This window comes from Muntiacus reevesi, chromosome 18 (genome assembly GCF_963930625.1).
Source record: "Muntiacus reevesi chromosome 18, mMunRee1.1, whole genome shotgun sequence".
Classification (NCBI taxonomy): Eukaryota; Metazoa; Chordata; class Mammalia; order Artiodactyla; family Cervidae; genus Muntiacus; species Muntiacus reevesi.
The window spans coordinates 60,400,425-60,418,304 of record NC_089266.1 but is presented as its reverse complement, the minus strand read 5'-3'; the positions used below and the strand labels follow the sequence as shown (position 1 = coordinate 60,418,304).

The window sequence follows — 17,880 nt, the reverse complement described above, 5'->3', positions numbered from 1 at the left end:
GAGAAATTGAAGAAAGCAATTAGTAAGGATGAGATGTTACAAAGACCAAGAGAGAGATGAGGAAGATAAAATGAGTAAAGAGGAGCAAACTCTACAGGGAGACTGAGGCTTAGGCCTGAAATCTCAAACATCCAGTCTGGAGTATCCTGTTTTAGGTCCTTCTCTTACCCTGTACAGAGTCAGAGTGTTGATCTGTCCTTGCAACTCATGGCCTCAATGTTGAGTTAAAGAGTTTCATACAAGTTTCTCATTTCACAGATTCTTATTCCATGTTGCTTCAGCCCATGCAAGCTGCTAACCTTACTACTTACTGTTTCTTTTCCTTCTTTCCTCTTTAACTTGATGTTAACTTTCATTTTCTTGACTATGACTTTAGTGCCTCTCAACACTTGATTCTAAAACACTGAATCCTACCTGGAACTTCATTGCCTTGGTCTCCTGGGTCAACCTAGCTCTAGGAGCAGACTGCAAGTTTAAAGCAAACTTTGAATGGGTCTGAATGATATGCTTCTGGGCTACTGGTTGCTGAGCTACTTGGATTTTCTACCCATTTACACTGACTTCTTTGGGTTCAGCCCTAGGGATTTTTTAAAGGATTCACATAACTTCTGATAACTTCATTAGAAAAGTTTTTCATATATTTGCTCTATAGCATTAGCCTTACCTGCCCCTACAGTTCCCGAACACCAGTCCTGTGAATGATTCGTTATTTTAGTTCTACAGATTTCTCACTGTGGCAGAGACAGCAGTGCTCATTAAATATTTCACTGACTTATTATTACACCACCTTGCTATAAGGTAGAGCTCACGTGACTGATGTTGGCCATGGTCTGTGAGGGGCCATGGCAAGTGTAACTTCCAAGCTGAAGCAGTGAAACACTTATGCACAATTTTCCAGTCTCTTTCTTCACCTGATATATCAATCAAGGGGGGCAATATGGAAATATGTAAGTGTGGTACAGCTACAAGATGGAACCTGTGTCAGCCTGGGTCCTTGGCAGATTATTGGCAGATTGCAAAAAGTGGTTAGAATTCTTCCTCTCCCTGTAATTACTCTACTTAAAATGTGACCTTGTAGCTACTCACATCAAGATAGGAGTTTTCTCCTTCACCCCTTGAATTTGGACAGGTCTTGTCACTTGTTGGATACAATATTCTAATTCAAAGAGCAGGCTTTCAGAAACCTTGCATGTATCCTTACTCCTTTTCAGAAACTTGAGACCAACATACAAACAAGCCTGGGCCGGCCTGCTAGAGCATGACACCAGAGTGAGGAGAACCATCCCAGTAGAAGCCATTTTAGACTGGCCATACTATGACTGATCCAACAGTTGACTGGCTTAGTCTGGCCTAAACCAGAAGAATTTTCCACAGACATAGCTTTCTATTCCCTGTGGAGCTAAAACAGCAATTGGCTGTTTACAGTACCTACGCTTTGAGATTTGTTATAGAGCAAAATATAACTGACATATATTAAGCTAATCATCCTCTCTGTCCTGTGAGTCTGGAACTATCAACAAAAACTCTGGACAGTCTAGAGTAGCTGAACTAGAAAGTCACTTGGGTCTCAGATAGTCAGTCTGCTGATCAGCTAGAAAGTCTTACCAAAGCAAGAGAAGGCAGCAGATACGCCAACAGTGGCAGAGGAAACTATGCAGAGACAGAGAATTGGAGATAATATCTACTTTACCTTCAGAAATCCCTTGCACATCTTTGTTCCAGTTCCTTCATGAGGCCCAGGCTGCACTTCCTCTGATACTTTATATCTTACAAAGGGATTTATTTTTTTTTAAGTTATCTATTCCCTGAACCAAATGATCCATACCAAAGACTCTACTTCTTTTTCCAATCTCAAATAAATGTATATTTAATCAGTGTTACAAAACGAGAGGTTGCCTTCTTTCCTTGTCTCAGTTCAAGGCTTTCTTTGCAATGAAATGGTAGAGATAGATTTGTGTTTGACACTGCTTTAATCTTTAAGCAAAATATTTTTTTCTACTTCTTAAGATAATACATAGGAATTATACATAAGTAGGAAGATACAGAACAGCTCAAGGAAATAAAATTCAGTCACAATTCCACAGCTAACCAATAATCAACACTAATATTTTGGTATATACCTCTTCACACTCATAACCATATAGGCCCATATTTTAATGAAATCATTTTATATATGTAATAAATTATTTTCACATGGATTTTCTATATATGTAAATATATAAAATGTATATATCTAATATATTATATACTATCATCTATACTAATTTAATATATTTATTACATATCATTTTATACTGATATAAAGCAAACATATATTAGTTTTAGTCACTTGAATATTTCTAGGTTATTAACCATTCTGCTGCAATAAATGGTTTCATAATATTCCACTGTAAAAATATATAACTTACTGTTGAATCTTTACAGCCCCTTCACCTTTTCACTATTGCTAAAAATATTTCAGTGTGGTTACCAGTGGGGAGAGGGAAGAAGGGGGAAGCAATATAGGAGTGAAAGAATAAAGGGATTAATATGGGATTATTTGAAATCATTTGTGTGAAAATTGTGCAGCACTGTAATTGGATCTTTGATTCAACAACAACAACAACAACAAAATACTGCAATGAACATCCTTATGGAAAAACATTTTTACTAGTTCAGAGATATTTCATTATGCAAACTCTGGGTTAGATGGTATACACATTACAGTGCTTACTGTCTACTGCCAAATCCATATGCTGTCAAGAGTCGATCCCACAAAGCAGAACTGGATCTCAAATTCTCTTCAAATGACCTTAATTCAACTAGCAACATTCATGAGGTACCTATAGTATGCAAGCTGTATACAGGAGCTACTTCAAATTATTAGAGGATATGTGCTCTATTCAAACAAACAAGTATATTTGACTTCCCTGCACTTCTAAAAATCATCTCAGTGTGTTTGTTGAACTTTCCTAAGAAACTTATTGCCCACTGAAGCAAAGCAGAGACCATGTCCTATGTTTGTCTGCACTTTCCAAGTACTTAGAAAACACCCTGACACAAAGTAGAGACAAGAATAAAGGGCTCTTGAGTCAAAAGATTCCCAATATGCCTCTTGGTTACTTGGGTAGTTCAGTTAATTTCTTGAAGCTTCAGTTTCCTTAATAGTAAAATAGAGACAAGAGAATTTCTCCTATGAAAATGAGGGATAAAAAATATAAGACATGTAGAATGAATACCAAAATGATAGAAATAAACTCTTCAGTAATTACTTCAAATGTAAGTGGATTCCACTTATATGAGGTACCTAGAATAGTCAAAATCATGAAAATAGAAAGAAGAATTATGGTTACAAGGGGTTGGGGAGGAGGGACAGAGAAGAATAGACGTTATTGCTTAACAGGCATAGAGTTATGCCCATTGAGATGGGTAAGACAAAAAGAGTTCTAGAGATGGATGGAGGTTGTACTTAATACTGCTGAATGTACAAGTTAAGGTTAAGATGTGGTTTTAAGATGTGTGTTAAGATGTGGTTAAGATGTGATTTTTACACATATAAAAATTGGGAAAAATTCCTTCATGAGTTTGTTGTGAGATTTAATACATGTAATGATCAAACATTTTAATTATTTTCTTTCCTTACTTTTGAAATTGGATGCTTATCTGATGTGAAGGGACATGATGTCGAGAGACTGTAGCCCAATGGAATATAGTGCCACTTTCTAAAAGTCACAGTGAAGAACTTTTACTGACTTCCACATTGTGATGATTCAGTTGCGTCTCATTTTGGATTTTAAAGCTTTGGATATGGGAAATATCCAAGATCATTTTTGAAGGCCACAAAGCAAACTTGAAACCGTGATAACCAGGAATAAACTAGTGTTCCCTCTAGTTCTTCCACTCCATACTTCCAGACTCCTTCTACTTCCAAGGCTCTATCTTTATTCATTCCTCTGTCTATGTGCCAGGATCTGGGGACAGTGTGGTGAGTGAAACCAGGAATGGTCCCTGCCCTCCAGAAACTCACAATATCCATTATTATAGAGACCAGAGTGAGGGAAGGAAGTTATGGGGAATCCATCTGAAATTCTACCATTTGCTTATGTATTCTAACAATTAGAGACAACACCTCTATTCCCCAATCCTTCCCCCAGACACTGAGAAAAACAAACAAGCAAGCAAACAAGCAAATACAAAACTGTGTAGCCAAGGTAATGGTGTGTTGCACTTTAATTTAAAAATAAAGGCTTGACAACATTATATATGATATCTAATAGTACATCTGCACTGTAGTAATTAACATTGCAGCAGTGTCTTCTTACCTGTAATGCTAATTTACAGTGTTCCCAGTGAACTACTTTGATGCACAGCATGTTGGAAAAAGTTGTATTATGTAGACCAGGAAACTGAGTTCAGACCATTCAGGATATAAGTTGAAGCTGCAGGAGATATCCAGGTTGCCTCTGGCTGCCTCACAGTTCTCCTTTTCATTTTATTTTAATTCACTACAAAATGAGATGAGAGATGTGATGCCCATTTCGTAAGTGAGAGAAGTAAGTGCGGTTGGCGAAAGCTCAACGCCTTGTCTCCTGATTCCAAATCTAATGATCTTGATATGAGCAAATGCTCACATTGTAAAGTTGGTTGTTCTAATATAGCAGATATAGTGTTTTGTAGCAGTTCACAGTTAGCCAGGGCCTCTTATTAATGGACTCATTTCCTCTTTCATTCTGCTGACATTGCAGCTTTAGAAGGAAAAAAATTCAGCCAAATATTTTTAAGGGGATTGTTCGTTCTTTGAAAATGAGCAACAATCCTCTTTATAACACTTGGCATCTTGGTTTGACTCCTTAATTGGTGCCAGATGTGGTTCTAAGTACAGGCTTCCTGGATGGCTCAATGGTAAAGAATCCACCTGCAATACAAGAGATGCAGGAGACTTGGGTTTGATCCCTGGGTCAGGAAGATCCCCTGGAAGAGGAAACGGCACCCCTCTACAGTACTCTTGCATGGGAAATTCCATGAACAGAGGGACCTGGTGAGTTACATACAGTCCATGGGGTTGTAAAGAGTTGGACATGACTGAGCAGGCATGTACGCACACATGGTGCTAAGTACTAAATCTGAACTCAATTAACCTTCACAATTTCTCCATCACCAAGTCCAGTGTGGTACTTAGATCTGTGCTGTTTGCTTCCTCTTGGATGGGAAGCTATGGGGCCAAGCCTGCATAGAGTGGAGGCCTTCCACAGGCATACCTGTTCTTCTTATCTCTGTGGCTTTTTCGTGTCTTGAGGCAAAGAGAACAACAGAGCCAGAACTTGATCCCACATGTCTCTGGCCTATACTTTTAACCAATGGGAACTATTAGGTCACACAACTGATTACCTACCAATGCATTCTTCAAATACGGATTGATAGAATAGGAAACCCATAGTGGTTCAGAGTTCATAATGTCTGGGGTTATTTATTATATTAGGGTTCTCCAGAGAAACAGAATCAATACAATGTGGAAAGAGATTTATTTTAAATAATTGGCTCATGTGATTATGGAGGCTGGTGAGTCCAAAATCTGAAAGGTGCACTGGCAGGCTAGAAATCCCAGAAGTAACTGACAACGTAGTTCAGGTCCTAAGGCCAATTACTGCGGCATTCCTTCTAGTCTGGGGAGGCCACTCTTTTTGTTCTACTCAGATTTTCAACTGATGCAGTGAGGCCCAGCCAAATTATGAGGGGAAGTCTGCTTTATTCAAAGCTCACTGACTTAAAAATTTATATCATACAAAACTACCATCACAGAAACATCCAAAATAGTGTTTGGCCAAATATCCAGGCAGCATAACTCAGACAATTTAACTCATAGGGTTGGGGAGGGACGTGGGAGGGGGATTCAGGATGGGGAATACATGTACACCCACGGCGGATTCAAGTCAATGTATGGCAAAACCAATAAAATGTTGTAAAGTAAAATAAATAATTTAATTTAAAAAAAGAAAACAAAAGTAATGTGTCATAAAAAAAAAAACTATCATATTTATCTTCAAATCCCATTTACTTTCTTCACTACATCTTCCTTAAATAGCTCTTAAGCAGCTGAGCTGATACCACACATACAGGCTGATATATGTCATATAATAGCATGTATTTTCTGTGGGCTCCCCGGGTGGCTCAGCAGTAAAGAATCAGCCTGCAACGCAGGGGCCATAGGAGATGTGATTTGATCCATGGGTTGGAAAGATCCCCTGAAGGAGGGTATGACACTCCACTCCATATTCTTGCCTGGAGAACCCCATGGGTAGAGGAACCTAGGGGGCTACAGTCCATAATGTCACAAAGAGTCTGAAGTGACTTCGCACGCGTGCACACATAATTTCTATATCATATAGTTTAAAAAGTCAACTATACTAAAGTTGTTATCCAAACATCAGTCATATGGGAGGAGAGCTAGTTTGTAATAATGTATGTTTGAATTACAGAGCAATTAAAAGGAAGCAATTTATTAATAACTTTTAAAATAAATTGATTTTCATAAATTGGTTTTATACACAACAATAGGTTTATCTTTGAGTTTGCATGGGATATCAGAGATGATTTTGCTCAAGTCCTTCAGGTTGTCAAACTTCCTATTATCGGATTGTGGAAAAAAGAGGAAGTGAATCTTTTTTAAAAGACCTAATTCACAAAATAAATATATTGACAATCTTTTGGCTTAATGGAGATAGCACTTGTACAGTTGATGTCTACTGTGGACAGCTAAGCTTGAGTGAATCTCACCTTCAGAAATTACAAAACACCCAACAAATAGTTACTTGTTTGATGTGTTACAAAGCTTATGTGACATTTCTATTCTATTCTATTTCTATTCCCTCTCAAGGCAGTCTGAAATCTCCTCTAAATACTCAGAAATAATTCCCCACAGCATTCATGGAAAAGCAACACTACAAATAGAGTATAGAACAGGAAACAGATTTCCAGCTGTGTAAAAGAGAAAGACTGTCATCTGATGAACAAAGGTTGATTCTTATCACAGATGAATGGGAGAGTCAGGGTAGAGGACACAAAAGAATTTTGAGAACTAATTATGTTTCACATGCCATGTCATATTTTGGATCATAAAATAGGTACAGTAAAAGCTAATGACTATTCAAGGTTATGTGAGGAGCAAGAGAGGGTGCTTCCACTCAAAAGACTTTCTGAGCAAAAGCTCATGTTCTTCCCACTGTCTTAGAAAACAGCTTCAAAGCTATCATAGAGATACTGCACTCCATTTCTCAGTGACCCTGTAAACCTTAGAATTTAAATATTTTATTGTTGTTCAGTTGCTCAGTCATGTCCTATCCTGTGACCCCATGGTCTGCAGCACTTCACACTTCCCTGTCCTTCACCATCTCCTAGAGCTTGCTCAAACTAATGTCCTTTGAATCAGTAATGCCATCCAACCATCTCATCCTCTGTCATCTCATTCTCTTCCTGCCTTTGATCTTTCCCAGTAGCTAACTTTCTACTGAGTAGCTCTTCACATCAGGTGGCCAATATTAAAGTTTCAGCTTCAGCATCAGTACTTCCAATGAATTCAGGAATGATTTCCATTAGGATTGACCGGTTTGATCTCCTTGCAGTCCAAGGGACTCTCAAGAGTCTTCTCCAGCACCACAGTTCAAAAGCATCAATTCTTTGGTGCTCAGCCCTCAGTCCAACTCTCACATCCACACATGCCTACTGGAAAAAACAAAGCTTTGACTAGACAGACATTTTTCGGCAAAGTAATGTCTCTGATTTTTAATATGCTGTCTAAGTTTGTCATAGCTTTTCTTCCCAGGAGTAAACATATTTTAATTTAATGTCTACAGTCAACATCTGTAGTTAATTTGGAGCCCAAGAAAATAAAGTTTGTTACTGCTTCCCTTGTTTCCCAATCTATTTGCCATGAAGTGATGTAACTAGATGCTATTATCGTAATTTTTTGAATGTTAAATTTTAAACTAGCTTTTTCACTCTCCTCTTTCACCTTCATCAAGAGGCTCTTTACTACCTCTTCACTTTCTGCCATAAGGATGCTGTCATCTGCAAGTCTGAGATTACTGATATTTCTCCTGGAAATCATGATTCCAGCTTGTGTTTTATCCACCCCAGGATTTCACAAGATGTAATCTGCATATATGTTAAATAAGCAGGGTGACCATATACAGCCTTGTCATAATCCTTTCCCAATTTTGAACTAGCCTATCATTCCATGCCTGGTTCTAACTATCGTTTCTTGACCTGCATACAGATTTCTCATGAGGCAGGTAACTTGATCTAGTACTCCCATCTCTTTCAGAATTTTCCACAGGTTGTTGTGATCTACACAGTCAAAGGCTTTACCATAGTCAATGAAGCAGATGTAGATGTTTTCCTGGAATTCTCTTCTATTTCTATGAGCCAAAAGAAGTTGGCAATTTAATCTCTGGTTCCTCTGCCTTTTCTAAATGCAGCTTGAACATCTGGAAGTTCTTGGTTCACATAATCTTGAAGCCTAGCTTGGAGAAATTTAAGTATTACTTTATTAGTAAAGTAGCAGCTCTACTAGTGCTACTAGTAGTAGCACTACTTTACTAGTAAAGAGCATTATTTTACTAGTGTGAAATAAGTGCCCTTCGTGTGGTAGTTTGAACATTCTTTGTCTTTTCCTTTCCTTCAAATTGGAATGAAATTTGACCTTTAACAGTCCTATGGCCGCTGTTGAGTTTTTGAAATTTGCTGGCATATTGAGTGTAACACTTAACAGCATCATCTTTTAGGATTTGAAATAGCTCAGCTGGAACTCCATCATCTCCACTAGCTTTGTTCATAGTGATGCTTCCTAAGGCCCACTTGACTTTGCACTCCAGAGTGTTTGGCTCTAGGTGGGTGATCACACCATTGTGATCATTAAGATATCTTTTTTGTATATTTCTTCTCTGTATTCTTGCCACCTCTTCTTAATATCTTCTACTTCTGTTTGGTCCATACTGTTTCTGTCCTTTATTGTGCCCATCTTTGCATGAAATATTCCCTTGGCATCTTCAGTATTCTTGAAGTGATCTCTAGTCTTTCCCACTCTAGTGTCTATCTCTATTTCTTTGCACTGATCACTGAGGGGGATTTTCTTATTTCTCTGTGTTATTCTTTGGAACTCTGCGTTCAGATGGATATATATTTCCTTTTCTCGTTTGCCTTTAACGTCTCTTCTTTTCTCAGCTATTTGTAAGGCCTCCTCAGACAGTCATTTTGCCTTTTTGCATTTCTTTTTCTTAGGAATGATTTTGATCACCACCTCCTGTACAACATTATGAACCTCCATCCATAGTTCTTGCAGGCATTCTGTCTATCAGGTCTAATCCCTTGAATCTATTTGCCACTTACACTGTAGAATTTTAATAATAGTCTCAATTTATTTTTCCATATAGAAATCCTTCTCACCCCTACCAGAAGTGCTGGTACTCTTTCCTTTAGGATTCTTTCTTCTCTAGCAGGTTGTCTTTTACCGTAATTTGACTGAATGCTCTGGACTGAGGAATGTAACCCTAAAAATACACGACAGTATCAGTGATCATGTTGTGTGCCAGGGCTTGACTTACTGTCTACACTTAATTCCGTGCTGCCCATGTGAGGAAGACCTTAAGATCCATGTTACACAAGGAGGAGATGGAGGCTCAGGGCAATACATGACTCTATCTAAAGCTGTATGTTTAGGAAACTGGCAGAGTCAGAATGCAGCCCTGGCTTGTCTGATTCCAAATTATACAGTTCCTAAAAGAGAAAAGGTCAGGAGTTGGCAGAAAGACTGTTTGGGAAATCATTTAGTTTACAAGTAGCTGCTGGGATTGGAGATAAACTCTTAAAATCAAAATATGATTCCCCACAGACGTGAGAGGTTGGGTTTAATTTTTTTTTGGCCAAGCCTGGCCTAAATATCCTTGGGGATTTCTTGACCATCCAGGCAGCAGGAGAAACCTCTGTACCCACTTGCTGGTTGTTAAGAAATGGATTCATAACTGATTATCCTAGTGTTGGCTTTATCGACTGGGTGGTCAAACCCATAATGTTGGATCAGTGCCTAGAGGGATTAACGAAGAAGTTCCAACAATCATGTCATGTAATCAGGTGTCATTTCTTTGGAACTGAGGTTTCCTATGATGTGCCTCTGACTGCTCTGCTGAGGTATGTAATAGACCTTTGAATGTAATTAGTGAGCCTAAGAAATTTAAGAACATCACTTAGTCTGGTTTCCTACAGAGTAGCTCAAGATACCAAAGAGTTGATTTGTAAAGGCTGAATTCAGGAAGCCGATAGGTTTATTGTTCATAGAGACACTCTGGAGGCATCCATGGAAGAATAAACGTTGTGGCATAAACAACTGGAGTCAAAGTATTGGCCTCACTACAGTGTACATATACACAGATTGGCAAAATAGGTGGATTTTAGAGTGAGAGGGGCTTCGGAAATAATCAAGCCCAATCTTTCACTCAATAAACCTGGAAACTGGGACACAGAGAGGTTGAGAGGCTTATCTAAGATTGCATAACAACTAAATTGCAGACCCAAGACTAGAAATCAACCAGTTAACTCTGCTTCTTGCTCTGTGCAGCACATCACCCCTTCCTCTTATCCTTTTATTTGCCCTTTAAATTGTTTTACACTGAGGATACACTAGAATATGGACTCAGAAATGTCAGAGCACTGAGAAGTGTATACACAACTACCACAGTCAATAGAAAAAAAAAAAAAAATAGAGAAAAAAAAGCAGCCTGACACCTGGACATATCATTTACATGATATCACTCATCTGGATATAGAGCACCTCTCAGTGGTTCTTCAACTGTTTTGTGCCATGACTTTAGAGCACAGAGTAGAAATGAAGCAGGTTAGACGCTGAGAGGTGAGATGAAGATAAACGATATTTAGTATTAGAAGCAGGCGTTTTTACAATGTAACTTTGAAAGAAAGAGAAGATAAATAGTTGGAGCTTGCGAGTTGGAGAAGTTAGAAAGGGAGTTACTAAGATGTGGGTAAAAAGAAAAAGGAGCTGGACTAGAATGATCAGCTTTGAGTTGGCATAGATGGAGTTGCACAGGCAGGTTAAAGGACAATCTCATCCACCACTCTTAACCCTGAAGAGAGGATAGAGGTTTTACTCCCTAGGAATACTAGTTTACTTGTCTCTCTGTAGCCCATCCATCTAAGTCACTCTGCTCTTCCTATATGAGGAAACTGAGAGTTTGGCGTCAATATTGAAAAACTAGAAGCAATGTTCAAATATGCTCCTTATAATTATACTAATCCTATTATTATTATTATTAAGATAAAAATTTAACCTACATATGGTAATCCTGAGTCATCAAATCACAGATGATATCTTTCAATTTGAATACTTCAGGGTTTCTAGGCTGCAGTAAAGCATCCCTTAACATGATTGGTGCTGGTGGTAATGACAAGAGGAATTAGGAGTATTGTGAAAGATGCTGCCTGATCTGCAAAGGTACAGGCTATGTAAAGAGAATGTCTTTGTCTTCCATCTCTCTTAAAGGGACCGTAGGCAGGTAGCTGGCATTAGGCTTGGCATGTTCTTGCCTTACATAGTTGTTGGCACTGAAGCCTTTCACCTATGCCCCAGGTTTGTCCAGTATCTGACCAGGGAGGGGGAAACAGAAAGATGTGTCTGGAATGAGTTTTTCCACTATAACCCTCGTATATAGACTTCCAGGCATGAGTCCTATATATTTCTTTTTGTTCCATTGCTGTCAACTAATGATTTTATTAATTTAGTGTTATTTGAATGATTTAACTTTATGAATAAAATTTAATTTTGATAATTTTACTTCTGTATCTTATGAACATTTTAAACCCTTACATAAAATCTGAAGGTAGGGGTGATCTTCCCATTTTCCAGATGAGGGAATTGATACACAGAATGTTATATTACTTGCTCAGTGACATTACAGCTAGTGGGCTAAAGAGTCAGAGATTGGATGCAAACTGTCTGATTTAAAGGTTGGTCTCTTTCTTGTCCACTCTTCTCCTCCTAGCCCTGAAAAAGCCAGCCTCATCTGTATCATTGTGGTTCAGTTTTGTGTGAAGGATTAGTTCTCCAATTCTCTTAGTTGGACTAGAACTCTAAATCAGCCTGCTAGGCATTTGAATGCCTAGAGAATTCTTGTCAAACATCGCATTTGTATCAAACTTTTGGGATTCTCTAGAGAGTGACCAATTGTACAGAGTAATCAGAATCAAGGTGTTATCTAAGCTGATTGACCAGCAGTGCTGCCCTCATGGAAATGTTTGCTCCTCTGCTCCTTTTGATGAAGGTGAAAGAAGAGAGTTAAAAAGCTGGCTTAAAACTGAACATTCAAAAAACTAAGATAAAAAAACAAAAACCAAACCAAACCAAACCAAAACAAACAAACAAAATTAAAAAAAAAAAAAAAAAAAAAACCCTAAGATCATGGCATTCAGTGCCATCACTTCATGGCAAATAGATGGAGAAACAATGGAAACAATGATAGATTTTATTTTCTTGGGCTCTAAAATCACTGCAGGTGGTGACTTCAGCCACAACTGAAAGATTCTTGCTCCTTGGAAGAAAAGTTATGACAAATCTAGACAGTGTATTAAAAAACAGAGACATCACTTTGCTTACAAAGGTCCATATAGTCAAAGCTGTTGTTTTTCCAGTAGTCATGTACAAGTGTGAGAGTTGGACCATAAAGAAGGCTGAACACTGAAGAATAGTTGCTTTTGAATTGTGGTGCTGGAGAAGACTCTTGAGAGTCCCTTGGACTGCAAGGAGATCAAACCAGTTAATCCTAAAAGAATCAGCTCTGAATATTCATTGCAAGGACTGATGCTGAAGCTGAAACTCCATTTCTTTGGCCACCTGATGCGAAGAACTGACTCATTTGAAAAAACCCTGATGTTGGGAAAGATTGAAGGATTGAAGGCAGGGAGAAAAGGGGACAACAGAGGATGAGATGGTTGAATGTGTCGCTGACTCAAAGGACATGAGTTTGAGCAAACTCCAAGATAAAGTGAAGGACAGGGAAGCCTGGCATGCTGCAGTTCATGGGGTCGCAAAGAGTCGGACACAACTGAGCGACTGAACTGAACTGAACTGAATGACTGAACAACAACTACTTCTTTTGGGGGTTGTGTGGTAGCTCAAATTAAGATTAGATTGAGTACATGCCTATAAATAGAAATAATTTTTGGTAGGGAGGGGAATAATATAGACATGTTTCTCTGTATTTACCTTTCATACTTTCTGTTGTATCCCTAATACCTCAATACTGCTTGCTTTTTATTTATTGTGAAGAAGTGAACAAGATGATATTCTAAGCATATCTGGATGCTGCTCAGGTCCACCCTCAGACTGACCCAAAATGTCTGCAGTGGGACTCAGGAAACTGCCATCTTCTTCTTCCAGATTGCCCTTAATGCTCATTTTAAGCAAGCCAGACATATTCAGTACTGGTGGGTGTGCACAGTAGTATACTATAAATTTCTTTATCTTTTCCTTATTCTTTATGTTTCAAGGAGTTTCTTTGATAATTATAAAGATGATAGCAAATTCAACACCCAAGTATGATTAAAAAAAAAAAAAAAAAAAAAAAAAAAACTCTCCAGAAAATGGCATAGAAGGAACCTACTGAAACATAATAAAGGTCATATATAATAAACCCACAGCAAACATTATTCTCAACAGTGAAAAATTGAAAGTATTTCCTCTAAGACCAGGAACAAGACAAGGGCACCATTCTTGTCACTATTCAATATAATTTTGGAAGTCCTAGCCAAGACAATGAGAGAAGACTCTCACTGTTTGCTGATAACATGATACAATACCCAGAAAAAAATCTAAAGATGCCACCAAGAAAATTAAAAGAGCTATTCAGTGAACTTAGTGAAGTCATAGGATATAAAATTAATACACAGAAATCACTTAGATTCCTATACAATAATAACAAAATATCAGGAAGAGAAATTAAGGAAAGGATCCCATTCACCACTGAAAGAAAAAGAATAAAATACTTAAGAATAAACCTACCTAAGGAGACAAAAACCTGTATGCAGACATCTCCAACACTGATGAAAGAAATCAAAAACAGCACAAAGAGATGGAGAGATATAGCATGTTCTTGGATAGGAAGAATCAGTACTGTGACAATGACTATACTAACCAAAGCAATCTGTAGGTTCAATGCAATCCCTATCAATTTTCCAATGACATTTTTCACAGAACTAGAACAACAAACAAAATTTACAATTTGTATGGAAACATAAAATACCTTGAATAGTCAAAGCAAACTTGAGAAAGAAAAACGGCTGGAAGAGTCAACCTTCCTGACTTCAGACTATACTAAAAAGCTACAATAATCGAGACAGTATAATACTGTCACAAAACCATACATATATATCAGTGGAACAAGATAGAAATACCAGAGATAAACCACACACTTATGGGCACCGTATCTTTGACAAAGGAGGTAAGAAAGTACAATGGAGAAAAGACAAGTTCTTCAATAAATGGTGTTGGGAAGCTGGACTTAAATTAGAACACTTCCTAACAGTATTGCTGGTGCTGCTAAGTCGCTGCAGTCGTGTCCTACTCTGTGCAACCCTACGGACAGCAGCCCACCAGGCTCCTCTGTCCACAGGTTTCTCTAGGCAAGAATACTGGAGTGGGTGGCCATTTCCTTCTCTGTCCTAACAGTATAAACAGAAATAAACTCAAAATGGGTTAAATACATAAATGTAAGAACAGAAACTATAAAACTCTTAGAGGGAAATATAGGCTTAAGAAATTTTGACATAAATAATAGCAAGATCTTCTTTGATGCACATTATAGACTAGTGGAAATAAAAACAATAATAAATAAATGGGACCTAATTAAACTTAAAAGCTTTTTCAAAGCAAAGGAAATTATGAACAAGATGAAAAGAAAGCCTTCATAATGGGAGAAGATAATTGCAAACAAAGCAACTGATAAAGGATTAATTTTCAAAATATGCAAGCAGCTCATGCAGCTCAATGTCAGAAAAACAAAACCCAATCAAAATATGGGCAGAAGACCTAAACAGACATTTCTCTAAAGAAGACATCTGTAATGGCCAACAGGCACATCAAAAGATGCTCAACATTGCTCATTATTTAGTTCAGTTCAGTTAAGTCGCTCAGTTATGTCTGACTCTTTGCAACCCCATGTATCGCAGCATGCCAGGCCTTCCTGTCCATCACTAATTCCGTAGTTTACTCAAACTCATGTCCATCAGTGATACCATCCAGCCATCTCATCCTCTGTCATCCCCTTCTCCTCCTGCCCTCAATCCCTCCCAGCATAAAGCTCTTTTCCAATGAGTCAACTCTTCGCATGAGGTGGCCAAAGTACTGGAGTTTCAGCTTCAGCATCAGTCTTTCCAATGAATACCTAGGACTGATCTCCTTTAGGATGGACTGGTTGGATCTCCTTGCAGTCCAAGGGACTCTCAAGAGTCTTCTCCAACACCATAGTTCAAAAGCATCAACTTTTCGGCGCTCAGCTTTCTTCACAGTCCAACTCTCACATCCATACATGACCACTTAGAGAAATGCAAATCAGAACTACAATGAGGTATCATTTCATACCTGTTAGAATGTCCATGAGCAAAAAATCTGAAAACAATAAATGCTGGAGAGGGTGTGGGGCAAAGGGAACCCTCTTGCACTGTTGATGGGAATGTAAATTGATATATCCACTATGGAAGAAAAAACTAGAAATAAAACAACAGTGCCATGAGATATTGAGTCACTTCAGCCATGTCCAACTCTGTGTGACCCTATGGGTTATAGCCTGTTAGGCTCCTCTGCCCATGGGATTCTTCAGGCAAGAATACTGGAGTGGGTTGCCATGCCCTTCTACAAGGGATCTTCCCAACCCAGGGATTGAACCCACATCTCTTAAGTCTCCTGCACTGGAAGACCTGTTCTTTACCAGTATGACCCAACAATCCCACTACAGGGCATATACCTTGAGAAAACTATAATTTAAAAGAAGTAATAATAATTGAAAAAATATGAAAAAGAATATACATATTATGTATATGTAAATGAATCACTCTGATATACAGCAGAAACTAACATAACATTGTCAGTCATCTATACTTCAAAATTAATTAAGCAATTAAATATATATTGTATTAAAAAAAGACATATGTATCCAAATATTCATTACAGCACTATTTACAATAGCTAGGATGTGGAAGCAACATAGATGTCCATTGTCAAATGATTGGATAATGAAGTGGTACATATATACTACAGAATACTACTCAGCCGCAAAAAGAATGAAGTTGAGTCAGTTGAACTGAGGTGGCCAAGCCTAGAGCCCATTATACACAGTGAAGTAAGTCAGAAAGAGAAAAACAAATATCATATATTAAGCATATATATGGGATATAGAAAAATAGTACTGATAAACCTATTTGCAGGGTAGGAATAGCGACACAGACATAGAGAATGGACTTGTGGACACAGTAGTGGAAGAATAAGGTGAGACGAATTCAGAGAGTAGCTTTGAAATATATACATTAACATGTGTAAAATAGATTGCTGGTGAGAAGTTGCTATATAATAACATAGGGAGCCGAGCCTTGTGTTCTGTGATGACCGAGAGAGGTGAGATGAGGGGATGGGAGGGAGGCTCATGAGGGAGGGGATATATGTATACTTGTAGCTGATTCACATTGTTGTATGGCAGAAAGCAACCCAACATTATAAAGTGATTACTCTCCAGTTAAAAATAAAAATTAAAAAAAGATAATTCCAAGAAAGACAATAGTATAAAATCTCTTTCTAAATACATATTGACTCATTTTCAGGACACCATTTATCCTTACACTGTGAAAATTCAAGGTCAGTCCACCTTAGTTAACATACTAAAACTTGTCTTAGAAAAGTATTTCTCGCTTAATGTCACTTAATTCAATCTCTGATTTACAAGGCTTTAGGCAAGTTACTCTCCATCTCCAGTTATTTGGTGTCCAAAGAGAAAAATATCTCCTAAGAAGAGCTTGGTGGGACACAATGACACATAGGTACCAAAAGAGCAGACAGATCACCTTCTTAACATTCTTCCACGTGGGTATCCTGGGTCCCACTGGTTGGGTTAGAATCCTTGATGTCAGTTTTTCAAAGAAATTAAAAATAGCAAATGTTCGGAGAGTATTTAGAGAATAAGTCCTTTGGTTCATTCCTCATGCCACTGTATGCAAGGTAATTATTTAACATTTATCTCTCACCATGTTCTTGACCCTATGGACTCTAGTTTATGAGGAGCTGCTACCCTCTAGGACATACTCAAATGCCCACAGTGATCAGTGGGCAACATAAAGAAGTGAGGTAGGTGAGGTGTGATGGAAATGGTGGGAGCAATTGGGGGCAGTGTCCTGGGTATCTCTGGAAGGGTATACAAGATCAATCAGGTGATGCTTGCCTCAGGGGGAAGACAATGGGGATCAAGGAAAGGAAAGGCAGAGGACACAAAATTCACTTTGCATTCTTGTGCTCTTTGGTATTGTTTTAAATTTAAAAGTAAACAAAATTATTTTTAAATTGTAATAAGATACATTTTGGACAATCACATCAAATGCTAAATCATGGATGAGGCACAATGATGACAATGTGGACCCAAGAGCTAGCCTAGAGTAGCTGTCCATAGAAATAAAAAACAAAGTTACATTTGCAATCTTAAATTTTCTAGTAGTGAAAAGTTACATGTAAAAAGAAAAACGAAACAGTTAAATTAAGAAAGTATTTTGTTTAATCCAATATATCCAAAATATTACTTCAACATGCAACCTATACAAAAGTATTAATGAGATGTTTGACTTTACATTTTCATAATGTCT

The 17,880-nt window shown here is 37.9% G+C and overlaps 1 protein-coding gene across 1 annotated transcript in view; it reads right to left on the bottom strand.

Moving 5' to 3' along the window:
- Nucleotides 1–17,880, bottom strand: part of CA10 (carbonic anhydrase 10) — a 791,801-nt gene that overhangs the window by 170,318 nt on the left and 603,603 nt on the right. The window lies entirely within an intron of this gene.